Source organism: Schistocerca piceifrons, chromosome 1 (genome assembly GCF_021461385.2).
Source record: "Schistocerca piceifrons isolate TAMUIC-IGC-003096 chromosome 1, iqSchPice1.1, whole genome shotgun sequence".
NCBI lineage: Eukaryota > Metazoa > Arthropoda > Insecta > Orthoptera > Acrididae > Schistocerca > Schistocerca piceifrons.
The window spans coordinates 537664012-537691267 of record NC_060138.1 but is presented as its reverse complement, the minus strand read 5'-3'; the positions used below and the strand labels follow the sequence as shown (position 1 = coordinate 537691267).

The following is a 27256-nucleotide window of genomic DNA, read 5'->3' as shown; positions in this document are numbered from 1 at the left end:
ACAGACCACAGATGTCAAATAGCTGTAGCGATGTCAGCGGTCCGTGTAGTTACATTCCACATTGCAGTGACAGAATGAGAGCGACTGTTAAGATCAAATCTACGGCGAGGCCCTAGATTTGATCATATTTCTTTGACGAAAGGCGAGCTTTGACAACGTTCCTTATCCTATTACACCACCAAATACGTCTGACAAATATTTGAAGTAACAACATATGACAGTGTAATACTGGCCTTAGCACTGATTACAGAAATCAGGGGCTTATGACAAGTTGCTTGACCGTTGTACCACATTATTTTGAACACTACATGGACAGTCATCATCCTAGGTGGACTGTTGATACCACTTTGGAATTCACAAGTTATTTCTCCGTTGATATAGTGAGACTTTTGTAACCAAGTTCCGCAATGCTCGACTGTCCTGTCCGTGAGTACATTAGATCTGTCTCGATTTACCTGTGGTTGTTCTTCGCGTTTCCACTTCAGTCACACCAACTGTCGACTGACAGCTTTGGAAGAATCGGAACGCCCCTGATGGACATGGTACCTAGCTGGCATTCAATATTAAGTTGGATTTCGAAGCCACTGAGCTCTCCTGACCGACCCATTCTGCTGTTACTACAGTTCGATTCAACAACCATTGCGGTCCGCGCACGTCGAGGCATGCACGGGGATTCATTGTTGCCTGTTCCAAGCGACAGTTGCAGTACGTCACGAATACGCATGATTTGCGCTTTAACAAGACATGTATTCTATAAATTATGTCTCTCGCGTGCTTGTGTAGAATTTGTCGCTGACCACCATCAGCGATGACAGCTCGCAACAAATAGATTAAAAATTCACTAAATTACTCGTTGCGATCAAGTTTGACGCTGGTACTGGCTACTACATTCACAGCCGAGCGCTCATAACATTACTGAACCCCAACCGATTGTCGGGGAATGCGTGACGTAGGTGCGCAGAACAAGCCTAAGCTCGACCGCCATCTTCGTGGCTCCAACCATAGTTGTCTATTGACGACACAGTACTCCCCGCCTTCTTTTATACTGGCACCTGCCTCTAGTTTCAGCTAGTGGTCAAACTCGCATCAATAGGCGTGTCTGGATACTTTCGACCAGTATCTCGCGTCAAGACCACGAACCTAAAATTAGAGAAATTCTATTTTATACAAAAGAGTCCCGACAATATGTTTTTCGCGCTTAGCTTACGCGAATAGAATATGGAGGGAGGGGTAACATATGATACTGGCACATAACATAGACCCCCACCCCCACAAATACACCGTACGGCGGCTTTCGCAATATAGATGCGCATTTGGGAGAGGCCTAGTAGCGCAACTTAGTGTCCAGAACACTGCGTTGAAGTAGATTTGTGTGCTGTGCCCAGCAAAAATAATGAGGTTGTAGAGTGGAGTCATTGTAATGGCGCACAAAAATCAAGTCGGTTGTAAAGCGCGAAAAGTCCCGGCGAGGACGTACGCGATATTCTAGCGTAAGTAGCGGAAACTTTAGTTTACGACCAGCCAAAATGCTTTCAAGGCGGAAATTAAGCTGCTGCCGAGTCCTTCTTGGTCACTGTCGGAAAATCGACCACCTATTGTCTTGCATTAATGTCGACGGGCTTGGGGGTTCTGAAGAAAGTTGGACGTCATTAATTCACGAAAATATGGATGTGTGGCATATTTGCTCCGGACCAACATCGGACGAATCAACGAGCAGGAAGCAACAACAAAACTTACAAAAATAGAACAGAAAGATTTATAATGGACCCATCTGTTAGGCACTTCAGTTCGACGAGTAAGATAAGTAACCATCAGGGTCGAAATGCGTAGTAGTTTCCATCCAATTCTTGCGGAGCCCTGTGGCATCAATGCTTCAATCGACGCCAAAGGAAGTCTACACTGAAATTTTAACAGCTTTATGAACACTACCAAAACGTGTTAATTCAACGGCGAGTAAATAATATTTTTATCCAAAATTTTTCACGGAATATTTCTATAAGCAAAAATGGGTATGAGGTAGTGATAAGCCAAGGTTTTAAGCATACTTTGTGAAGGTGGGCAAAATTAATCTCCTCATGGCGCATCTCGTGCGAAAAAATACCCGAAACACACTTAAGCCGGAAAGTAATCCTCACGCTATCAGCACAATAGCACTGTGAATCAGTTATGAAGTGTTATCTAGTGTTTAATCCGTAAAATGTAGGGCAGCACGACAGTTTTCATCTACTACGTTTTATGGAGAAAATCCGGGCGAAAGTGTTTCTTGGAGCTCCCTCTGCCATTACGAAAAACACCACTATGCAGGGACCAACACACCATGGTACACAACTTTCCAAATTCTGACTGCTATTTACTGTGCGCGTTCATTTGGGTTTTCGTCACTATCTGGCTCCCTTTTCAACGAAAGGTAACGCAACCAATGTCTCCAATTTCAGAGAAACTGCATACAGTTTTCATTACATATAGAAATATCTAACACACATTACTTCTAGCAAATGTTTAATCTTTTGCCAAATAATATCTCATTTATGACATGTGGATCTATTTGCCGTAGCTGCTTGTTACACGCCATTATTCCTTCAGCGACTTGTGCTTTCGCAGTCTAGATAAGTTAAAATTCAAACAGATTACACACATGTAGAATTTAACACATTAACGACCTTTATTGCGGTAAAACCGAGACATCTCCGTGTTTCAAAATCATTTTTATTTCAAAAACGGTTCAAATGGCTCTGAGCACTATGGGACTTAACTTCTGAGGTAATCAGTCCCCTAGAACTTAGAACTACTTAAGCCTAACTAACGTAAGGACATCACACACATCCATGCCCGGGGCAGGATTCGAACCTGCGACCGTAGCGGTCATGTGGTTCCAGACTGAAGCGCCTAGAACCGCTCGGCCACCCTGGCCGGCATATTTATTTAGTTTTAGTCTTTCGAGCTGGATATTTCCCTTGTTAGCGAGAAGCTAGAAACATGTAATTTTCGTTTAGAGAGTTTTTCGTGACTACCAACAAACGACACATATCTTGTTTTTTGGTTAATGCTGGATAAGAATTCTTCCATTCGTGTGGATAACATCGTTAGCAATAAACCGCAGTGTTTGTTGGAGCGCCACTGCAATATTACTTCAAGGCCACATAGTACTACTATAAAATGGCTGGAATGTTTGAAAGCTGTTGGATACACGCAAATTCATTGACAGTTTTCAATACAGTCCCTTGGATTAATGTATGTACGCCCACGGTAAACAAATCTGTCATGGAGACAGGAATACCAAATTAGGCAAACTAAAACGAGAAAAACGACGTACATCGCAGCGCTAGGGAAGCGCTAGGGAAATAGGGTAATCTAAATGCCGAGCAGAACACTTGATTAAGAATACTCTTATTTAGCAATGAATGTTGCTATTTGTGCGGAGCGCCAGTGTCCAGTGTTTTACGAGACAAGGCTGTGTTATTACTGTTCCACAGCTTCTGCCGAGCCTGCGACAATTTTACTGGTGTAAGTTTCCCGATGCCATTAGCATCTAAAGAAGGTTGCTTAGCCGATATCCACACTGCTGTTTGCTTCGAACAAATAGCCGTATACCACTCAGTTTCGTTCTCTACCTATGGGTAACAGTTCAAGCAAAGTGTACTTTGTTGATTCAAAATCAAGGGTTTGGCTAGTCATTTTCCCAATGCTATGTCCTCTTTCAACATATGGAAGCCATGATGAAACTGGCTGGCGGACTCTAAAATGTTAATTCTGCGAAATATTACTAGACGGTTTCATGAAACTGCGATATTATTTAGTTCGTTGGACGATGACAGTGGTATTGTAATTGGTCGGTTTTGTTTAAAGAAGACCAAAAGAAGACGGATGAATGGTATAAGGAGTGACAACAGGTCACACATTGAAAATTTGTTAAAGTTAGAACGAGGAAAGTTATAAATGTTTTTAATACATTGATGGTTCAACATCTAATGTCATACTGTATTCTTTAGCTCCGTATAAAATATGAATGGTCTGCATCCAAGCCGAAAACACCTGTATGTTTTCTTCACGTGACCATTATCCTGGAAAGCGAATATTTTTAATCGTGTTCAACATATAATGGGCTGTCAAATGAACACCGACAACCGCCGTAACATTACCATTGAAAGTTTCGATTCAAAGTAATCACCAGACGCATTAAGGACGCATTAAGACATTTATCCCAATGAAGATGGTATCTGTTCTTTCGGACATGTCCGAAAGAACACATATTATCTTCATATAGATAAGGCTTACCGGCCAATGGTCTTCTTCAGTGCGGATGCACTCACGTTGCTCAACTCTTACGGGAATCGGTAGATTGGCTGCCGGGAGTTATGAGTATAGTGGACAGGGGCACTGCACTACAAATGTAGTGTGTGGACACTAAGTTGGAAAAGTGGGTCTCAGGGGGAGCGTGCCAGAGATTAGTCCCTTAAGTCGCACTACCCTGTGTGTTCTCGATGACTCAGTCGGATAGAGCGTCTGCCATGTAAGCAGGAGATCCCAGGATCGAGCCTCGGTCGGGGCACACATTTTCAACTGTCCCTGTTGATATTTATCAACGCCTCTAAGCAGCTAATGGTCTGGATTTCATTGTAATTACATTTATCCCACTTTGAGACGAGACGATCTATTCCTGTTTCGTAGAACGGGGTCGGTCACTGCCTTGTCTACAACTACACCCACTCTTGCACTCCCTCGTACGACTGGAACCGACGTCCACGCATGTCTTTCTTCAGGTCGCCAAAGATGTGAAAATCATACGGTGAAAAATACGGGATGTACGGAGGACGTTGCAGTGTTTCCTAACAATCGCTGAAGCGTAGCCTCCGTCCAACCGGCATTGTGGGGGCGGACGTCATCGTTCAACATGGTCATCCCGTACGACAGCATTACCTAGGCATTTTATTTTGATGGCGCGTCAGTTACTACTGCCAAGTGTCTTCACAGCGCTGCGCACTGATCGTGGTTCCTCGCATGAGGAAGTCAACGAGCAAGAGGGGCCCCTGCAGTCAAGAAAAGTATCATGACCTTACCATAACTCGTGTGACCAGGTTTGGCTTTCTTTGGCGGGGATGATGTGTCGTGTTAGCACTGGTGACTTTGCCGTTTGCTGTCTGAATATTGTCGGACGGAATCTTCCTGTTGCACGAGACCACCCGCCCTCACACTGACAATTGGACGAAGGCTACGCTTCAGCGATTTGCTTGGTAAACACTGCAACATCATCCGTACAGCCCGGACCCTTCACCGTGCGATTGTCACATGTTTGGCAACCTGAAGAAAGATGTGTGGACGTCGGTTTTAGTCGGACGAGGAAGTGCAAGAGTGGGGAGGGTTGTGGATTCGTCAACGACCAACAGCGTTCTACGATACAGGAATTTATTGTCTCCCAGTGGCTGCATGTGTTAATTGCATGTGATGATTAATTTGGAATGGAATCATTCCATGGTCCCGCTGTGCCAGGTGAAATTTTGATGTCCCTCATATTATTGGAAATCTCATCACCAAAATCACTGTTTTCATTTGTGCCCTCACTTTCTTTTTCTACCTGTTGACCGTTCTCAAAAATTTAGGCTGTTCTTTTGTCGCATACCTTGAGAAAGGACTGTGCTATGTATTCCTTCCTCCCCCCCTCCTCCTCCTCTCTCTCTCTCTCTCTCTCTCTCTCTCTCTCTCTCTCTCTGTGTGTGTGTGTGTGTGTGTGTGTGTGTGTGTGTGTGTGTGTGTGTGTGTGTGTGTGTGTGTGTGTGTTTGTTTTTCTCCATTTTGAAATTCCACAAAACTGGTTAGCTGCGGTGCGGCTAGGCGTAATCGATATCTAAGGATGATGGTCAGTTGAAATAATCAATACAGTTGGGCGTTCATAAAGTAAAATTATTCTTTAAAAGTAGAAGTTGTTCGTTGCCTAGAGGAAATATATACCTTTTTAAGAATATTTCCCACCGTGTTTTCCATATTCTGATGGTTTGATAGTTTTCAGATATGAATCTCGGTACTCCATTATTCTGTTCCTCTACCACTTGAGAGTATGATGTTGCGTCCATTAAATGAGGATAAATCCGCAAGGAGGCCTATGGAAATGACAGCATTAACCATGCAAGCAAGCTGGTGGCATTCTATTGAAAGAGCCAATGGTGTAATAGGTAACTAGTACAGCAACCGCACAGATGGCAACAAGTTTCTGCTGTAATCAGAACCATCTGTGTGTTGATAGCTGAAGTGACAGTTTCTCCTATTATTTGAGTTTTCTCAATTTGCTGTGAGATTTTCGATCTTCCGATTGTTTCAATAACATGAGTTTCCTTGTTTAAATTGTGTTCAGCGTGATTTGTCGTGAGTTATAGCAATAAAAACAGCATCTGGGACAATTGATCCAGCGATGAATATTTTCCATTACATTCAAAGTCATCCAATATTAATGTTTTATATTTTCCCATTATTTTACACCAACATTAATAGTTCTTGTTTGGGTGCATTAAGTACCTCTGAGACCTAACTGCTGTAGACAAATTCTCTATTAAAGTAAAATGACAGGTGGCCATTCCTAGCTCACCAATGACGGTGATTTTGTCTCAACAGGAAACTGCACTAAGACTAATATATTTTGTATCAATGACTGGCACACTATTGTTGCGAAGTTAACGGGAAAAACCCTAGTGAGAAAGGAACTAATGACAACTTCTTGTCTATGTAAAACTTGTTGGAGTCTTTCACCAGAAGGACTAGCACTGAAAAACAACCAGTGTCATGGTTGAAGATGCAATGGATTCCGTAGCAAACGAGTGAGCCATTCGCACTCTTTTTAAAGGAAACGCAACATACATGGAACTTCACAAGCTGAACTTCAAGCCGAAATCTAGAAACGGATGCAAAGTTTCTGACAAACATACCACGAGGAAAGCTGTACCCAGGACCACTGGCTGTTACAAAAGCGAAGGACGACATGGAACTGTTCACCCCCAACTTTCAGAGTCTTATTTCGGAAGACAATGGGCTACTGAACTGAATTTGTAGTACTGACGATGAGTGACACCTTAGGTTTAATTATGTACATTCAATGTTATTGACTGCCATATATATTCTTATAGAACATAAAATCATTTACCCACTTATGTCACAATTGGCAGAACTCCATTTAGGGCCTTTATCAGGCCTGGATGAAACTGATTGAAATTGTTAGCTAGAGTCAGAAAAAAACTCTACTGATAATACATAATATAACATAAAAGTACTGCTGAATTCTTTATAACAAACCTAGTAAACTATTAATTATTTCGAAATAAGAATAAGGCGATTTACTTCACTTGTGCTCTAAGGAGCTCATACATGAGAACTGTAGCACGTTTGTTCGGGTGTGGTATGTGTTACGTCCAAGAGTTGGGAACTGCTTAAGCAGGCTAAGTCACTGGCGGGGAACCCCTAGCATTCTCCAAACCACACTTGTCAGCGGCCTTGCGTGATGCAACTTTACTCGTAACGACCTTCTCAGCTGCGCAAGAAAACAACAGGTACGTATTTTACGTCGAAGCAGCGACATTGCGCGGAGCAGACTAGAGAGGGATGCGTACTTTCGCGTTTCAGAGGACCACACACCTGATGGCTCCGGTCAGCTGTCACTATATCCACAACGCGACTCCATCACTGCACTTCTGTCAGACTTCGTAATTGGGGGATACGACTTTTTCCTCGGTAAATAGATTAATGGTGTGCGTACAATTTTACTGCCACTGCAGATTACTAATATTAGCGAATGGGATATATTTTTGACAAGGCAGAGTTTTACTGAGGTCGTAGGCAAAAAATACCTGTTTCTTTACGAAAATGATCAACCTTTGTGTTATAATGACTACCACCGAAATGTTTTGCACGAAGTCTAATTCTTGTAGAAGTATACGTCATTTTGCTTTACCACCGAAATGTGTGTGTGTGTGTGTGTGTGTGTGTGTGTGTGTGTGTGTGTGTGGGGAGGGGGGCGGGAAATTAATACCTTCGTGCCACGTATCTGTAATCCAATTATATCTACCTCTGGGGAAAAAAAACTTAAAAGCTATGATTTCATTCAATGCCATGCAATACAGCGAAGCATGAATTTTCGTTAGTGCAGAAAATGTGATTTCTATGCTAGCCACTATTTTAAATCCATATTACGTACTCCACTGACACGACCGGAATACTACCGATAATCCTCCTACGTGCTTCCCAAAGTGAGAACCTATGTTTTTATTCACGAGGCAGTTTATCCGATATTCCAATAATCGTGACAAGGTAGTGAGTTTCTCTATGCGCGGAGAAAATATTAGACTACAATTCAGCCATTCCTCAACGACGTTATCATTGGAGACGTCATATTAAATTATCTTGAGGAAAAAAGAAAAAAAAAGATCTGATTAGTGACACTCGGGAGAGCCAGCAAAGTGGAGCAGTCTTTTGAACCTCGCGTTCGGAAGGATGGCAGCTCAAATCCCCGTCCAATCACCCATATTTAGGTTATTCTAAATCGCTTAAGGCAAATGCCGAGAGGGCTCCAAAGGGACACTGCCGATATCATACTACAAAATCTCATCGTCGACAAGGCAGGCGATCGTGAACAGTAATATTAGAATAAAGGTATTCTTTCAGATTTAGCCCTGCGAATATTTTTGCATCAAAAAACAGGATAAAAGCAGTTCATTTAATTTCTGTAGTGCTAATTTGTATCGCATATAAGTTGTCATGTAATTAATGAATTTCTGGACATAATACATGCACGCTTGGCAACAGACACTTAAACTTCCGTCAGTCGGATCAATGCTGTTTTATGTAACGAGATCAAGACTTACGTAACGCTTCGCCAACAGGGAGATAATTGATGTCTAGCGCCTGCACGGGACCTGTACTCTATTGTTCACAATGGAAATGACTGTGGTGAGCAACCTTTCTTGCCGCAAAGAAACTTCCATTTCAAGTCTTACGTAACAACATATTTACCCTATCGTACAATTTTTATGTTCTACGCTCTACGAACTAAATAGGTATCTGCACAGTTGGCGAACAGCGAAACGAATGGATGAAATCAACTATTTGTTGCTAGTGTCAAAATAGATGAGCTCTTGTGCTAACATTTCTGAATGTCTCACTGCGCAGTTTGTCGACGAACAAACTTGCATAACTGTGTTATAATAACGTCTGTATTTTCTGCACCACCTGACAGGTGCCTTTCGAGCCTCTGGTCGTACAAGGAAAGGGACAAAAGTTTGTCCTCGACATTGCTTAGTATATGGCACAATACAGGTTAGTTTACACTGAAGAGATTTTTTGACACCAATCTTACTTTTGTTAAGTTGTTTCTGCGTAGTTAACTAAAAGCCCCCACCACCGAGCGGAAATCTTAATGAAAACACTTCAGAACGATAAGATCGACAGCGATGGAGAGGGCATTTGAATTTACAGACAACACCTTTTAACCCGTCAGTAACGATTGCCCCATACGTGTTATGTAATTTATACATGTTACGTAATTTTCAGGTCTCAACAATCAATGTCCAAAAATAAAAGAAACGATTTCTGAACGTACTAGCAATATCTCCTCACAGTCATTCCAAGGGAATTTTGTCTGTCCATACGGAATGGCCTAATATACAGAGGATCAGGACAATGCAAGAGCTGGAGGAACACCACATCATTAACTACTTTCCGCAGTAATCACAAGAGCGACGGCGTCACCCACATCTATGACCGAATACAGAAAATGTACGCCAGAGGACACAAAAAGCTTGAAATTTACCTTAGGGTCAGAGACAAGTACCTATAGTCTTATTTACGTACTGACATGTAAGCGATATCCTGAAATCGTTTTCCTCTCCGAGTGCAGCGCTCGCGTAGACGCAGCTGCCGCATAGCACTGGACAGACGCTGGCGTTTCCTGGAAATCTGAGCTCTAGCAACACCATGCGGTTCTACACGCGCGCTGGCTGACCTCGCAGACGTGCGTGGTCTACCTTCTAAAATGAGGTCATCGTCCAAAGACCTCGGCGGCGGCGGGGGAGGCAGCTCATCGTCGTACTCGTACGGATCGTCGTCGTCGTCGCCGCCCTCGTCGGAGCTCGTCGCCGCCTCGTCGCCGTCTTCCAGCAGCAGCTCTTCCCCATGAGTGACGTCCTCGGACTGCTCCTCGTCCAGCGTGTCCAGCAGGTGCAGCTGTGGGGGAGGACACGTCACCAGAGAGCTCCTCATCCACATGGTGACGGGGTTGCTGCTGAGACTTTCCGCTCTCACTGCTGGACACGCGACGATAACCTCGCCCTGCTCTACGGTGCTTGTCTGTGCTCACGTCTCGGATCGAACTGTCGGCCTGCCGCAACGGCGTCGGTGTAACGGCGCGCCGACCGGCCACAGATAACAACTGAGCGCTTTTATCTTTGCCAGCAGGCCACCACAAAATGCCATCAGGTGCAGATCGCGATATGAGCTGATAGCCCAATATATTCACGTGCAGGATTCTACAGACTTGAGAGTAAAGTATTTTCTCGCAATAGCGTCTATAGGGCATCAGCATAGGGCCATAACAGATGCGTTACTTGCTATCGAAAGTGGTATGGCCACACAGCTTCTGTTCTGCCTCACCTACAAAACAAGAACACGGTTACGGGGAAAAAAATGTAAGTACAGTTGTACTAACAAGTTGCTATCAAGGATAATAAGAAATCTAATTGGTTGAACACAGAGCAGAAAACCCTTTTTTTCCTTTAAGAAGATGGTCTTATGAGAAAGTTTACCATCTCGTCACCTCCAAGCACTCTGTCATCAACAGATATCGTATGGGAAAATTGACAAACTCCACAGAAAATAAAACAATGCAGCTAATATGAAACAAAGCAAGTTGCAATGTATTATGCATTGTAACGGGTTAAGTTATTCTGTCTCGCGTATTTACTGGATCACGTGTTTGACCGATCAAGTGTTTGACCCGTTCATTGGAACTGTAACATTGAATATATCTGTTTTCAGCATGACAACACAGAGCTTCACATCAACTTGACATTGGGAGATATTGTAACAAACGATTCGGGTAATTACGGATAGGCCAAGGTGTATAGCTTGATTCAACACCATAGGACTTTTTCGTATGAAGGATTTAGTTTCCGGAACTCCTGTAGAGAAAGTTCTGCTGGTCGCTGCACGAAAAACTGATGAGAGAGAGTATGACAGAGTTAGTTAGCTAACATGATTCGTAGGACCAATGTGTGTATAGAGCCGCTGTTGTTGTGCAACACTCCCGTGTGCCAATCACAGCGTACTCTTCTTTTTCTTTGTTTTATTACCGGCGAAAGTATTAAAAGTGCGAAATGGATAACTTTACTTTTCCACTGGAATTGTTACTTAATCGAATGCGGTGGTTAGATTCGTTGCACGTCACTCCTAATTAAATTCCTTAAACGTAAGTGGATGAGGTAGTGGCCTGATTTAAAATGGTTACAACAGACTTAGGTTCCTATTCAAAATAATGTGTACTCGGTCCCCTCTCCCACGATGCACAAATTAGCGACCGGAATTTCCGAACGCTCTATATGTAATACCCTGCGTTGGTTATACTGACAAAGATACCAACCAGAGATGAAGCAGCAACTGCTTTAAGTGCTTTGAATCTGGGGAGTTTAAGAGCGTTACGGCATGCTATGCACTCAACGAGGTCGCGCACACACTGATTGCAGAGGTCAGCCAGCGGCGAGGTCGACGGAAGTCGCACGCCCTTGTATCCAGCGTGAATCACGTGCAAAGGGCAGGTCTGTACCGCAACAGGTACACCATGACGCATCGGGCACGCCGCTGTCGTCCGAGGATATCGAGTTTGTACTTCGGTAACCATGCAACACGAATGACGGCACACTACCGTTCCAGGCCTGCTACGCGTGCATTTTGCTTTCACTACGAGCCACAACTGAGTTACGCGAGGGTTCCACTACAAAATGTCTTTCAGCGCACGGAGGGAACAACATTCGTCCGCAAGCTGTCATCAGTTAATTCTGATTTTCCCACGAGGGGGCTGAGGTCTTATTTATGCATACAAGGGACAGGATCTGCCTAGAAAATCTGACGTCCTTATCCGTATTATGAAGTCATTCCTAATTTCTTTCTCTGAGCAGCTTAAATTAATAAGAGTTCGGATGTGTATTTCAAGAAAAAGTACGTAATGTTCACAAGCCTCGTACAATCCCTTGTTTAAACTGGTAACTTATTAGTAGTGAAGAATTTTGTTTGCTGACCCAAGCGTCGAGCTTTTAAAGCTTATGAGTTGACAATGACACTTCTGATGACTTAGGATCGTTGAAACAAGATTTATGGCACAAGGGAAAACCGAGTTGAGGTTAGTGCACGTTTTCTCAGCATGACATCTACTGTAAGACATTCTCCCAGGTAACGATCGTGCATTAAGAGCAAATAGGCTTCTTGAGAGACTGCGCAACGTGTGCACCAGAAGGTCATACCCTGGCAGTTGAGTTTCTTGGAACTGCAGGTGTCTTCAGTTCCTCATCGAACACATTACTTCGTCATAGGTCAAGTGCGTACGGCTGTAGGGATACGCTGTCTACAATTCGTGTTTCGCTACACAGACTACTCGGCTTTCAGTATTCTTGTCACACAGAAAGTAAATAGCTGCCCACTTTTCACGCTGTCTGAAAATACGTCACAATTCGCAAAGCACATGCTGGACTACGCGCTGAGTAGAAGGTTGTCAAATTTTTGACAAAAAAGAATGCTTACCTACATAACACTGCGTGCCTTTTATCCTGTTTAAGAGCCAAGAATACTGCTGACGTGTAATCAAGAAAATCGTTTACTATTTTGTTCCCAAGTCTAAACCTTTCTGACGAACTAGTGACCAGAAGAACAAAGGGCCAACACGGGAGAATAATTTTGCAAATACTGATTACATCCTACTATTCCCGTACATTTACTCCTTAGCATTTAGTGTGAATCCATGAAGTGAGAATGTCGAGGCCTGTTTTAACTAATGTCGTCTTTAATGGATCTTTTTGCAATAATGATCTTAGAAAAAATTTTCATCTCTTAAAATGCGTCACTGTAAAAATAAGACTTTGTATCACTGTCTAGGAAAATATCTGGATGCAAAAGAAACTAGACTGTTCATTTTACTAAGAAACTATAATTTTACTACCTTGAACTGTATGTTCTTGGGCTGTGACAAGGTTGTCCAAATTGACCAACACAGTGCTAGCTAGTGGATGGAAATATACTACGTAAAGGGTCAAAAGTTTACAATGGAGTTCCCGCCCACTCTCACGGAAAACGACTGGCAAGAATGTTTTGAGCAGGGGAAGCGACAAATGCAGTGTTGTGTGGACTCGAATGCACCACACGCTGAAGGCAACCTCAATTATTTCAATGTCTGCAGAGAAAATAAAAAGTATCATGCTCTCTTGTTGTGTGTCAGATTTCGGATCCGAAATTTTCCGGCGGAATTTAATGAGAGGTCATTAGTTAGCCACTCAAACATTTCCAGAGAATTGATCGAATGTAATAAAATTTACCATAGCTAAAGAGCACAATTCACGTTCGAAAACCAGTCGTGCACTATTTCTCCACAAAGTACAATTCCTTAGTACTACGAACTATCTCGTTTGTTTTACGTCGCAATAAAAGTAACACTAAACATGTTCTGCACACAAGCAACGTCTGAATGTTACTGAACCTTAACTTTTTGTCTCCTACATATTTATTACGGAAAAGTAGTTTCCTCTCAAAGTGTACAGTGGACATGTCGACCGCTCAGGTCCCAATCTAAGACTTTAAATGTTTCTTTCACAGTACTTGCTAAGCGTATAAATTTCGGTAAACAGCGTTTAAATGGCGCTTTTTAAGGCGTTTCTGCTCTTAATTCATGTCTTCGTTGTGAGAGTTAAGACCTTCACATCGCTCAGTCGGTAGCGGCAGGAGCTAAATGGAATTGAGTGGTAAAATAAAAACGAGTGTGGGAGGGTGGGAACAGCGTAAAATGGGAAGCTCGTCTAGTGAGAACGCTCTGTGGCGACGGAGCATTGGAGCCAAGCAGAGCAGAGCGGCCGCACGAGTGACCCGCAGCCGGCTGTGACGCCTGCCGGCCTTGGCTCAGGTGGCGGCCCTGGCGGTCGACGAACGAAAGCGCCACGCGGGAGCACCCAGTGGGTGACGCACCGGCAGCCCGCATGCCGTGACTTAACCGTGTTCGCGAGGTATCCCCAGTTATGGGCAGCTTTTTAACATGAACTACATACAATCTGCATTTATCCACCTGAACGTGGTACACTGAGCTGCTTTCTACAAATCAGCCGATAGTGTCATTGACCAATGGAAAACAGCATTTGATGCTTCCCTTATTGACCCTTTTCTCTCTTCCATTGCATCATGATCGTCGATCAGGCTAATGAACCGTAAATTCCTCCATGCCTAACACTATTTTGACGTAAGGATTTCTTTTATTTTTTTTTACGAATTTAATACAACACTATTATGGTGTACTGCAATATGGCCTCATGGAAAAATACTTCACGATGGGAAGAATTAAACTAGATGCGATCGATTTAGAATTGCAGATTGTATGTACAGGACGAAACGAAAATATGAATGTACATGTAGGTATTATAAACAACGCAGGGATAAAAGCGCTCCAGAAAGTTAAACTTCAACAGTCAACGAAAGATGTCGAAGGAAACACACACACACACACACACACACACACACACACACTGGTTATGTCCAAAAATTCTAGCGTAACAGGGAGGCTCCGCGCCAATCAGCCAACAAAAAACACGCACATAGCTTTGGCTGGAAGAGCCGATTATGGTTCTAGGAACTCACATTTCTACTTCACAACGAACAAAGTTCCTTGTCTTGCCAAGAAAACACTTAACACCCAATGCAAAACACTTAAATGCTACCGGGCCGACAGGCAACATTAACGGCGCTGAACAATTGCGTAAACACCGATTACATCAAACACTATGAAACAGCAATTTACAAAAGCTTTCCTATATGGGATAGCTTCACTTTCGCTTACTAAAGACAGCTTTTGGAGAACTACAGGCGGACTAAACAAGCGCTGCCACCGCTAGAAAACCCTGAAAAATTCCTCTCATTGCACTGGACTAGGACACAAGAAACTGTGCATTTACGAATGTAGTGGTTTTATGCCTGTACCGACGAAATCAGTTTGTGAGTACGGACGGAACTGATATGCAATTCAGGACGACAGGCACTCCAGGTAGCTTCCATCTTTCTCGCGTCGGTTTCCGGCGCCCCGTCTGAGGATGTAATACACTCCGTACTAGAGCAATCCGAACAGCAAAAACTCGGTAACAGGCGACCAAGCCGCGTACTGAGGTTACTCGCACATGGAGGAAAGGCAGCGCGTCCGCGGATCAGAGTCGATATGAACTAAATGCTGCACAAGGTTGAAGAGTGGTCCGTTATTCTCGGAGCCCTGCGCCGCGCAGTGGGTGCAGTGTGTCATCGATCGCGTTTCCTAGGTCACGCTTCAGGACGCTGCCGCAACCTGCTGTTGTAACGTCACTACAAGAAACGAAACACTCGCGACTAACAAAATTTGCGCCCACTTTGCGTCTCAAAAATCTCAGGGATGTCACGCTGGCCCCATTATTTCTTTCCGTACATAATTTACACAACACGAGAGTGCAGCGAAACACATTAAAATAAGTTCAGCACTAAATACAAATAATCAGTGTCATTTACGTCCTGTGTGGCGTCATATTAGGACAATGTCAATAATTATTAGGAAAAAAAATACCTAACCACCATCAAGCTGACGCTCTACTCCTCGCACTTATGGTGTTTTCAATCAGTAGCAGGTGGGAAGCAGCATTTGAGACAGGAAATTGGATGACTTCCGCATCATTTCATAATTGCCGTAGTTTTGAGGGTCAACTATTGTAATGGCACCACGAAAGTGTTACCATACCGAGATAAACTTCCATTTATAAACCGTAAAGACAAGTCGCTGCACACCAAGTTTTTTTGCAAGAGAGATTTGCGCCGTTATCCTTGACATCAACTGTCACTCAACTACCACTTGCATCTCCAAACGTCTATAAACATTCCTGCGTGGATCATTTATCGCGTGAGGTTTGACACGCAGGGGCAAAGGAACACGTGGAAGATAAGCTAATAAAGAAGTAACCAACATCTATTCAGATCCTGACGTAATCTTAATGGACTCGGGTCGAATCAGTTACAGTCGCTGTAGTCAACTAGCGGTTGAATCTGTGACCAACATTTCAGGATTCGCCTTCACTTTCCTAAAACCACCAAAGTTAAAGAATTAGCATAGACACAATGCTCCTATTCATTATTAATAAAAACATGGCAATTTTGTTAGTTTGGTGTTTAAAAAGGGTTCTCAATAATTAGGGAATACTTTACACTGCTTTCATATACACCACACTAATAAATGTGACGATACTTTGCACGGCTTTGATATACACCACATTAATAAACGTGACTGCCTTTCTTAGCTGTGCACTCTTAAGGGCGTTACGAATCTGGTACAGGCAACAGGGCAGTGAACGTAACCAACGAACGGCAAATTATGCTCAGAAGAAAAATCAATATTAATAGTAATCAATATTAATAGTAAAGAGAGAATTTAGTGTCTGCGAAACTTTCAGTAGGCCCGAGAGTAGTAGACGTGTCCTAAATATGTTGAGCGCAAACACCTCCGGTAATGTAGTTGGATTGTGCAATGCCAGCTGACGCAAAGGTTCGGTTATATAGCTCTGCTGTGTTACGAGCAAAGATCTTCAAGTCCTTTTCATCAATGCTTTTTCACAATTTATCTACGTCAAAATTTAGTTTTATTTACATGGTAAATGAAACAAACATCGTGGCTCTGCAAACTGTCCCCAGTTCTTAAAGTCATTAGACACGAAAATGTCATTGTTTCCAGAAACAAGGTTCATTCGTAATGACTTCACCTGTTAATCAACACAAATGAAACTTCAACAAAGTGGTTGAGCTACCGTCAATTCAAGGGTTATTAGGCATGTTCGTTGAACCCGTCTCTCTATTACCCTACGAACTGACTTATTCGATTAGAAGTACACCTATAGCTTAACCTGGAATCCATACTAAGGACAACATTCTTCTCACAAACAAAAAGCAATGCCACAGCTAAAAGAATGTAGCCCCTTCCTCCTGTCGAGTACGTGGAAAACGCGTCTGATATCGAAGCAATGTAAGATTTCGTTGACCGTCCGTAGATAATAGACCAGCTACCTACACGTTTGTTTTAAGCCCGTGTGTTCTACAAATCCAACAAAACAGTGTGCAATTATCCGTCACAATATCTCAGCAAAAATGGTTTTTGGTTCCCGCAACTCCTTTGCTATCTGAGCATTGATGACAACTTTGCAGCTTTTCGCGACTGAAGTGGGCTACGAGTTGCTGGTGCCTGCCATATACAGACCACCATAAATACTGAACAACTGCGTCTCCGATCAATCTAATGTAACTAAATCTTTACCGTTTCATGTACTGTTAACAGAATACGGTAGACCGACATTTAAAAATACGTGAAATGAACAACTTACGGCTTAATAACAAATCATTCTCGGTCAGTGTACATGAAAGTGCTGAAGCTGTGTAGACACACACTAACGCTTTTTTTGTCTCTGGCAAACGCAATTATGTGATAGAGGGAATGAGAACGACTGGGCGTGGCTAACCAAAGTGGCGGTGGCGGAAGGGGATGTGTCGCAACGGACGGGCGGTACGAGGACGTGGGACCTGTTTGTGCCAGATACACGTGGGAGGAGCAGACACGTGCGAACACAACTGGCTTGGAGTTCGTTGAACTCTGCTTCGCACCGGAGAAACCTATGACACGATACTGTGCTCACTCTCGCAATGTGCCCTCGCAGACGACCACCCTGCGATCGCAAATCTATGATACAAACTCTAGTACACACAAACTGCATTAGCGGGCAGTCCACGATGCAGATACCTGCTCCCAAGAACGCCGTATCGCATTACCAGTCTGCATGGCCGAACTTAACGGTACATATCTGACCCGGAGAAATTTGATCGATTCGACATCCCCTAGCCTACCCTGCACTCGCTACGTTGTGTTTCACTACGAAGGATAAATGTCTGCAGCGAAATCAAATTTGATAAACGCAGGACTCAGTACGAAGACAACTACCGTGGGGGTCAATCCATCCTATGTCCGCTATTTGTTTGGGTGACGTGTAGAATACCTCTGTCACGCAAGTAGGAACTTCAATCAAACTCGGTACACTCGTGATATATTATCTGCAGAAAATACTCTGGGTTTTCGACATGCCTAGCACTCCTGTGGAGGTGGCTGGGGGTTAACGGAAGGAAAGTGGTGAAACTGAAGAGCTGCTTTGAAATGTAAGCAAAAATTTCCTTAAAACTTAGTACACACGTCTTACTATCCGGGGAAAAATAATGAGAGGGTAAGACACTCATAGAACCCCTGTTTGTGGGGTGGACATTAAGTATAACTTTAGAAAGCCTGGAACAGTTTCAGTCAAATATGGTACGGATATGACTTACTAAGACGAAAAAAGAAATATGGTTTGGACACAGAAAGATTAACTGGGCAGTTAGCATTTGTGTTTTAAAAGGTGTTCTGTTATTTGAGTACTAGAATTATCAAAATGATTCTAGTTTGGGGCCGTTCATGCGAATGTTACTGCTAAAACATAAATACACTGATTACAACTTCAAACATAAGAGGTGGGGGTCGGGGATCGTTCGGATCGGTTAGAACACTTCCTTTGGGGTTCGAGAAAAAAAATGACATCTCTCCTAGCGTCACACTTACAAAAACCGCGAATAAATACTGTGTACTCGGCCTACATACCAACGTAGCATCCTCGAGGCCACAGCCAATCGACACAAAGAGATATGGATTGATAACACGGTTTTCACCTGTCAAAGAGTGTATAACGGACTGCACTGTCAGGCCAAGTGAGATTACCTGAAATGCGCAGTGAATGTGAAACTCATTCTGGCATGCATGCGGCCGACGTCTGCTTTTTGACGTGTTGTTCGTGTACAATTGCTACAATATCCATTCAGCAACAATGAGTGAGGGGCGTTATGGGACCAAACGGTGAGGTCATCAGTCCCGCGATTCCTAAGTTGCTCGCGGAAGAGAGAGGGACCACTAAAAGTGGACGGATCCAGTCAGAGGAGTCAAAACTATAAAGCGAGGAAGTTAAAACACAGTACAAGGCATTAAAACATAGACCATATTTAAAAACTGGAGAAGACAGGGGGGTGAAACAGCAGTCTTTCCACGGGGCAGTTATGAGATTCCAGACAGAGAACGAAGATAGGTCCCAACCAAAACCACTCTACCCCTGCACCAAGAGTAAAGTAAAACCTCGTATCTGAAAATAATCACTTTCACGGAGGAAACTGAGGACCAGTCCAACCATCCACAAATCGAAGGGCCAAAAGATGAGGACCTTCGACCAATATGTTGGATACTGTCAGCCTGGCTCCACAACCACATCGTGGGGGTGGTTCTTTATGCAAGAGGAAACAATGGGTGAGCTTGGTATGACCAATGCGTAGACGGCATAAGACACAGGAGAGTAAGGAAGAGCACCAAGCCGCTGTAGACTCCTTGATTGTGCGAAGTTTCTTACCGAGAGCAGTGGCGCACCAGATGTAATTGCACTTTTGGTCTCAGATTTGACGTAGATCCGCATATGCGCAGCTCGAATCATGAAAGGGAATGGGGGTAAGTATCTGCCTCCCTAGCCAAACGGTCAGCCAGTCCACTCCTTGGGACCAAGAGAAACGCGAATGAGCAGCGGCACGGCCAAGCATAGACCACAGGGTGACGAGAGCAGCATCGGTCGATTACCTGTAGGACAAGGAACAGATCTGACGTAGATATGTATACATATATAGAAGTAATGAATAGCTACGCACTGTGTGCGGGGGAACATTTTGGGGGAGTACCGAAGTTCTTTTGTGGGAGACGTGAATCACACTAAGTACACCGCCAAAAATACTGCAACAATTGCAATGAATAGCTTAGAGATAATTTGTATTTTTGTTCCAATGCTCCATTACTTTCAACTGCTGACAGGCATAACACCATACATACAACATTAAAAGCATCATTTGCAATTTACAATTCTGTTACGTCCGAGGTGTAATTTTGCATTTTATTTCCGTACGTTATGGACTCTTCGCATTGATGAAGATTAAAGTGCTCTGATTTCGTTACTTTATTACAAGCTGGAAGTTTGACATTTTTATGCGGGAGTAACTGATAAAGAGGCTTTAACGTCGTTACTTATGACAAATAAAGCACTCAATTGTGGCTGTGTAATTATTTCCTGAAATGCCACTGGATAACAGATTAACATAATAATATAATAATATAATAACGGCGTGTGACGAGGGCCTCCCGTCTGGTGCAAGTCTTTTCCATTTGACGCCACTTCGGCGACTTGCGCTTCGATGGGGATGATATGATGATTAGGGCAACAACACCCAGTCCCTGAGCGGAGAAAATCTCCGACCCAGCCGGGAGTCGAAACCGGGCCTTTAGGATTGGCAGTATGTCGCGCTGACCACTCAGCTACCGGGGGCGGACAGATTTACATAATCGTAACTATTTATAATGAAGTGACCTACTGAGTCATGTGTATATCTTAACATCAGCCCACTCATCTGAAAAGCTAATACGATCCACAGTAAAATGCTAGACTTGCCAATGTAGCAGATATTCTATGCGCTACCAAGACTGACTGTGCCTCCTTAAAATTTATGACAATTTGTTAGTATATTATGTATAACGCTCAGAGTGCTATTCACAGTAAGACAACTCTTCTCCACCACCTTGTAGCGGACCGAGCTAAGTGGCGCAGTGGTTAGCACACTGGACTCGCATTCGGGAGGACGACGGCTCAATCCCGCGTCGGGTCATCCTGAGTTAGGTTTTCCGTCATTGCCGAGTATTGCAGTAACTTGTTTTTGTTTAATAGCACACGTTAACCTAACGAGATCCATTTGCAGGGCATTAAAATTCCAGCTGCCGAAGCCTTAACGGTGCGCACTCAGGACTTCCGTTACGTAAGACCATCACCAGCACAATGATAAATAAATGTGGTCCGCGCAGATACCACATTTCTCCAGTGGTATCACTGAAACACCTGCTATGAATGCACGGATAGCAGCACTCTCAAGGTAACACAGCTAGTGGAAGCACTGACTCATCCCCAGTATCAAATAGTACTTTATAAGTACGTGCACAGTTAGCTCTTACATGTGGCTGGTTGATGTTATACTACAAATGTTTAGCTTCGCAGGTAGGGTTACCAGTCAGTTCCAGTACTTTTCTTGGTGTTTACGGTGTTTCTGGAAATATATGCATAATGCGAAGTTGCACCGTGGTTGAAATGGCGGAGTTCTTTAGAAAAAATGAGGAGCAGAAAGAATGCATTCTGCGTTAAGGTTAGGACGTCCGTGCTGCTTAACCGACCGCCCATAAAACGTAAACGAGCGTCTGTGTACCGCCGCGTCACGCGGACTGACTGGAGAGGTGTTTGCTTCTTGCTAAATATTGCGGTGACGCAGGGAGCTTTTGCCGAGGTGACCGCGTCACGGAAGGAGGAGGAAACCGCGACAGAGGCGCAAGTAGTCCTTGTGGTGTCGCATTTCGCGGTCAGCCACTGCACAGGCCCCGTCACCCATGATAGAAGAGCGCCATTGAACAATAGGATGCACAACACCTAGCCACACCTAAAGCCGATGGCTGAGAGCTGTGACAGAAAGGTGCTGGCTAGTGGTTACAGCGGGACTGCACAATCCCGAAATACCTGTGACCAGGAAGCAAGTTCATTTTCCGTGGTGCCGTGAAACAAACTTGACCTAGTAGTTTATGCACTTAAAGAACAGGTGACCCAAATGGGCAGGTCACATAATCCGTATGCTAGAGACCCGACTTCTTAAGCAAACTTTCACTGCCCACATTACAACAGAGAGATTCCTGGGTAGGCCAAGAAACAAATGGGAAGACAATTCAAAGAAACATGCGGAAGGTTTGAATGTAGTCAATTGGGAGGCAACTGCAACGGATAGAAAGCAGAGGAGACATTGCTGACGCAGCGCATGGTCAACAGGGCCGGTGACTGCCGGGTAAGCAAAAAAACAAAGCGGGCAATCAGTAGTTTCTTCGTGCATTTCGGCGCCATACGAGGGATAATAAAATAAATTTCACTTCAAGAAAATAAAGTTTGCTCTAATTTTTTGTTTGTTTGGAAGTACGTATTTGCAGTTCTGGTACACACTGAAAGGCTAGTGCCACAGTACCTTAGTGTAGCTTTTCTCCACTTTACAAATGGGCATTTTGTTTTGGCTCGTCTACCTGTGTGCTACGATATTGTCGTGCGACGATTTCAATGTGTCACAGCGCAACATACGCGTATATTTATTTTTTCGTCTTCCGAATACGAAATTGAAACTGTGACCCGCATGCACACAAGTCACAGTATGCTATTTTTGTGGCACATACACACGAGCCACAGTATGCTATTTTTGTGAAAAACAAATGCTTTTCAAGAATGAAAGAAAGGGGGTCTGACATTTCTCGTCGACGACACGCTCTAATTGTCCAGGGACGAGGGAACGGGATCAGCGATGGCCTCGTCGAAGGAACTATATCGGCATTGGTTCGGGAACTGGAGCAAAAAATGAGAGTGGTAGGAATGGGATTATGATCCCGCCATCCTCAATGGTACGTCTTAATCACCACCCGCTTCTGACGCGCAAAATTATTGCTTTATTTCTGACACCAGCTGAAAAAAAGACGCCCGCAAAATACATCAGTCCCTTTCAAGAGAGACACGAGAAAATGAGGAATTACTTTCACGACGATACAATCCGTGACTAAATCCCATTGTCTGCAACATGCGTTTTCCCTTAGCACCTGGGTGCTATTTTGCACGTTCTGTGCACCGAACTACTGGCGCTAGTATGCCAAAGGCTACGGGCTGCAGAGCTTACGTAAGAGTTGGCGTTACAGCCGTTAATAATTACGTGCTACGGCCAAGCGTGAAAACAGCATAATACAGTCACACGCGAACTACAATGTTAACAGAAAACCGAAAATCGTTCGTGCGCAGCCGTGGTCGCAATAAAACTTGTGCTATTTGGCTGCCAGCTTGTGACAACAGCGCAACTGCCATTTCAGTTGATCGACGACAAGCGCTAGGGATGAACAACAACCTCTACTGGAATCTTTAATTTTGCTACTGATCTCTGAAACTTCTATATCGCTACAAGCACTGGCCTAACTGGGGTACGGCAGCCAAGGCGCGTGCTCTGTTCTCGTTGGAGAGGCGTTTTGTGACAGGAAACGAAGGACAAAGAATGGAAATGATTAGGTGAGGGGCTACATATAAGAATATCCGACAGCTGAACGAAGATAATGAGGAGATTCGACAAGGTCTATGTTGAGCAACAGTTCTGTAAAGCTACGCCTCCCTTGTACGGAGACTTTTGTTTCTTGTTTTCCGTCACAAAGTGGAGCCGCTTTCGTCATGCCTTGCGAGAAAATGAAATGTGAGTATATGACAGTACCTTTTGTTGCGGCTTTTTAATGATCAGCGGTGAATCAATGCTAAATGATTGCAACTTTGGACTGCGTTGCTCCATGTAAGGTTGTGCCTACGAAAAAGAATTACTGAAATTTGCAACTTCTACTTCATTATATGGTGTGTTGGTCTCAAATCACTGAACACGCTAACCAGCGATGAGGACTAAACAAAAACTGGGTAGTTACCGGCAGCTCACGGTGGAGTGTAGCTAATAATCAACTTCTATACAGTATTTTAATTTGTTTACTAAGCTGTGCAACAATTCCCATGTAGGTATGGTAATTGCAAACACAAGGTGGAGGAACTGGAGACAAAGCCCAATCTGAGTGATTTACTTTTCCGCCTGGTGCTTACTACTTTATGTATAACGGGTCAAAATGGCAAATTCTACAGTGTACTTTACTCGATTTGGCAGGCAACGGAAGGGAAAACGAACTCCGGGAGGCTGTATGCCATGTGGCAAGAACTCGTCTCTAACATACTACCAAAAATATTCGATAGATGTCTGAACAGCAATCAGGTACAACAAAAAGATTTTTTAGGGTTTCCGCGCGTGATAGATCTAGTATTTATGTTTCAGGTGGTCAACTTTGGACGCTGTCAGCAATGGTGTTAACATATGATCATGTCTCGTAGACTGTTCCGAGTCCAGGAAGTAAAAACCGCAGCCCACAGTACCTGACGATTAAGACTAGGACAAAACTAGAAATATACAAAATATATTAAGTGGGACGGCAGTCTCATGGAAATGAATCTAGACTACTCGTTTCCATTCGGTAAACGAAGAAACATGGGAACCCACAGAACTTGTGGCCGCTGTGTTACGAAACATCTCACTAGGTCTTTTCCTCGGGTTACTTCAAGGAATGCTTCACTGTGACAGAGCTACGTTATGAAGCACACTGAATTGGCGGAAAGCATTGTTCTTAGAGTACACAAAAAAAAACATCACTGTCAGTAGTAGCAGACGCCACAACTGGGCGTTGTGCAGATTGCACGCTGTGAGAAGAGAATTACAGAAAGGAAATGCGAATATTCGCTGACGAATGGAGGTACCGCAGTTCAACGCTGGTAACAGAAGAATTCTTATGAAATGTTATTTCTGCTTACCCTTCTGCTAAAGACAACCAAACTAATTGGTTAGTTCGCTTAAAGTTTAGGATTCGCTGTTCCGTTTGGTTCAATTAGCTTTTCGCACGAGGTTGAAAAAACCCAATCAACCGCATAGTTGTGATAGACATGTACAAAATAGTTTAGAATTTTATGGTTCGTGAATACGAAAGCCACTTGTTGAATCCATGCGTCTATGCATACTATATATTTTGAACATAGATCTATAATATCCACTACGAAAAGTTGCTTCACGTTGCAGTCTGCGAAGAGGAAGGATCACAGGCTTGCCACAAGGTTCCTTATTCAACAATGAAAATTTTATTTAGATGATTATAAAATTGGCATATATTTGGGGAAGATTATATATATATAAAGCAATGCTTACAGAATTACAAGGCTGAAATATAGTTGTAGCACAAAATTTCTCAACACATTCAAAATTTTACAAATAAGCTGCAAACGTTAACAAAATGAAAAAGTCATCTTAAGCACATAAAAGACAAAAAGCATATTCTAAAAACATTTATAGCGAATAATACGTTACACACATTTTCGAATTATCTCTAGACATTACAAATACACAAACGTTTAAGCAGATAAGCAAAGCATGCACATAAAACACACACCAACTACAAATCAAAAGCGAGAAGCTTCAAAACAGCCCACAGTTGTTCGAAATATAAGCCAAACTAAACAGAAGAACAATTGCAGAAAATGTTATATTATTAGAAACGTACATCAAAAAGCAATGCCTGAACGAACGTTATGACAGAACCAGCAGAAAAACGAGAAGAAATACAAATACAATGTCATGGTAAAAGTAGCCAAGCCTGTAATTTGCAAGTAAATTTCATCTTTGCAACAGATAACATACAGCGAAAACCACAACTAATAAATGAAAATGCTAGTCATAGCACGTTGACAGCCAATACACAGAAGTGTCAAAATGAATATAAAATCTGCCCTTTCTGACGTCAGGCAGTGCCGTAGGCTGGCTACATGCAGACGCTTCAGGACAAGTAAAATCGGATTAGTATTATCGGTAAATTGTTGCCAGTGCACGTGCAAACCAAAATTTAATCCAACCTACGCCCAAGAATTACTGGCGCTATTATTTACAAACGATAATTTATTATCTATACTGTTCTTTTCGTAATGCAACGTAGTGTTTATTGAACTTTTCAACTTCTTTCTTTCAAATATCCGCCTGAAGATCTGGCTGTACAAGGTATCTGACGTGTCTACAATCGGTGTGGCATGCAGAAAGAAGAGAGAAAATGCTACAACTAAGTAAGGGAAACGTTCCTTCTCGTCCGTTGCTTGAAGGTTCCACGGCGTTGCGCGCAGCCGCGGCCTCAATACACGTACCTTTGACGATGCGCGGCGCTCGTGACTAATTATTGTGTGACGCAGCACTGTCGAGATTCAATAGCAAACGTTTGTTGGCGGACGCACATTAATTCTCTGCACTGCTAGCATATAAAATCGGTCTAAAAAGGGTCGCCAGTCTCGTTTCCACGGGCGACACAGAATTAAACTTCTTACAACTCTAATGTCAATGAAAGCCTGGTGGCAATCCAACCACTTTCAGAAAGGTGCCGAGATCGGGCCACTAGAGTGGAATACGCACACCACTGACATTTCATACACCGACTCCAACTGCAGCAACAGCATCTAATGACTGCTGCTACAACAACAAAATATGAAAACAGTTCAGAGTCAATAGGGAAGTTACACAAAAACACAAATGAAATTTACACGGAAAAAATGAAATTTATTGGTATCAATTAACCTTAGCCAAGTCCGTCACTTTTATCCAACACCATTACCCGCTACCTAATGGTTGCAAGCTCTGAAGCCTCTTTCCACGGAAAAAGTTCACGCTCACTAATCCGCAAGAAAGAAGAGCAGAAGCAGAATTCTACGCCCGTGCATGTGAGTGCACTTTCTAATACTTCGTTGGCTTTTTGTACCGGAAAATAGCCTTGTTGATCGCGAAGGTTCATGAACTCCGGGCTTAAGAAACAACGATTTAAAACAAACTATCTGCGAGGGACCACGACTTGCCACCTGAGCGCCAATATGTTACCGTCCGATTTCCGACTTCCCTGCGCTCAGGAGCGCTCCACGAAATAATTCTGCATACAGATCTTCCCGCCAAGCCTACTGAGGAGCAAAATTTAGGTATAATTTCCTGCTTCCATTAATGGCGCTGCAGTCCTGCCAGGACTTTTACAACTTTTTTTGCGACGTGTCTGAACACCGGCCGTCATGAGAAAATTTGTCCTTATGACAGCCTAGGTGGCTCCTCGAACCGCCAGCCATTTAGAACGATTAGGTTAAGTCCGGCCCATCTTCATGCCAAAGAAAATCTATTCTTCCCCTGCAATCGTGAAATTTCAGAGGCGACTATATTATAGCGACCAGAGCCAGCAGCCCTGGGTGGCTGGGGAGTGATACAAAAATAGTCATTAATAATGATT

General features: G+C 43.4%; 1 protein-coding gene across 5 annotated transcripts in view; it reads right to left on the bottom strand.

The window, feature by feature from the left end:
- LOC124799246 (trafficking kinesin-binding protein milt) overlaps window positions 1–27256 on the bottom strand; it is a 216346-nt gene that overhangs the window by 33111 nt on the left and 155979 nt on the right. Inside the window, exon 2 of one of the 5 annotated variants that reach the window (XM_047262821.1) lies at window positions 10002–10200. The exons of the other annotated variants lie outside the window; for them this stretch is intronic. The gene's annotated coding sequence lies outside the window, so the exon portion shown is untranslated. The remainder of the gene's footprint in view (window positions 1–10001; window positions 10201–27256) is intronic. 5 annotated transcript variants of the gene reach the window in all.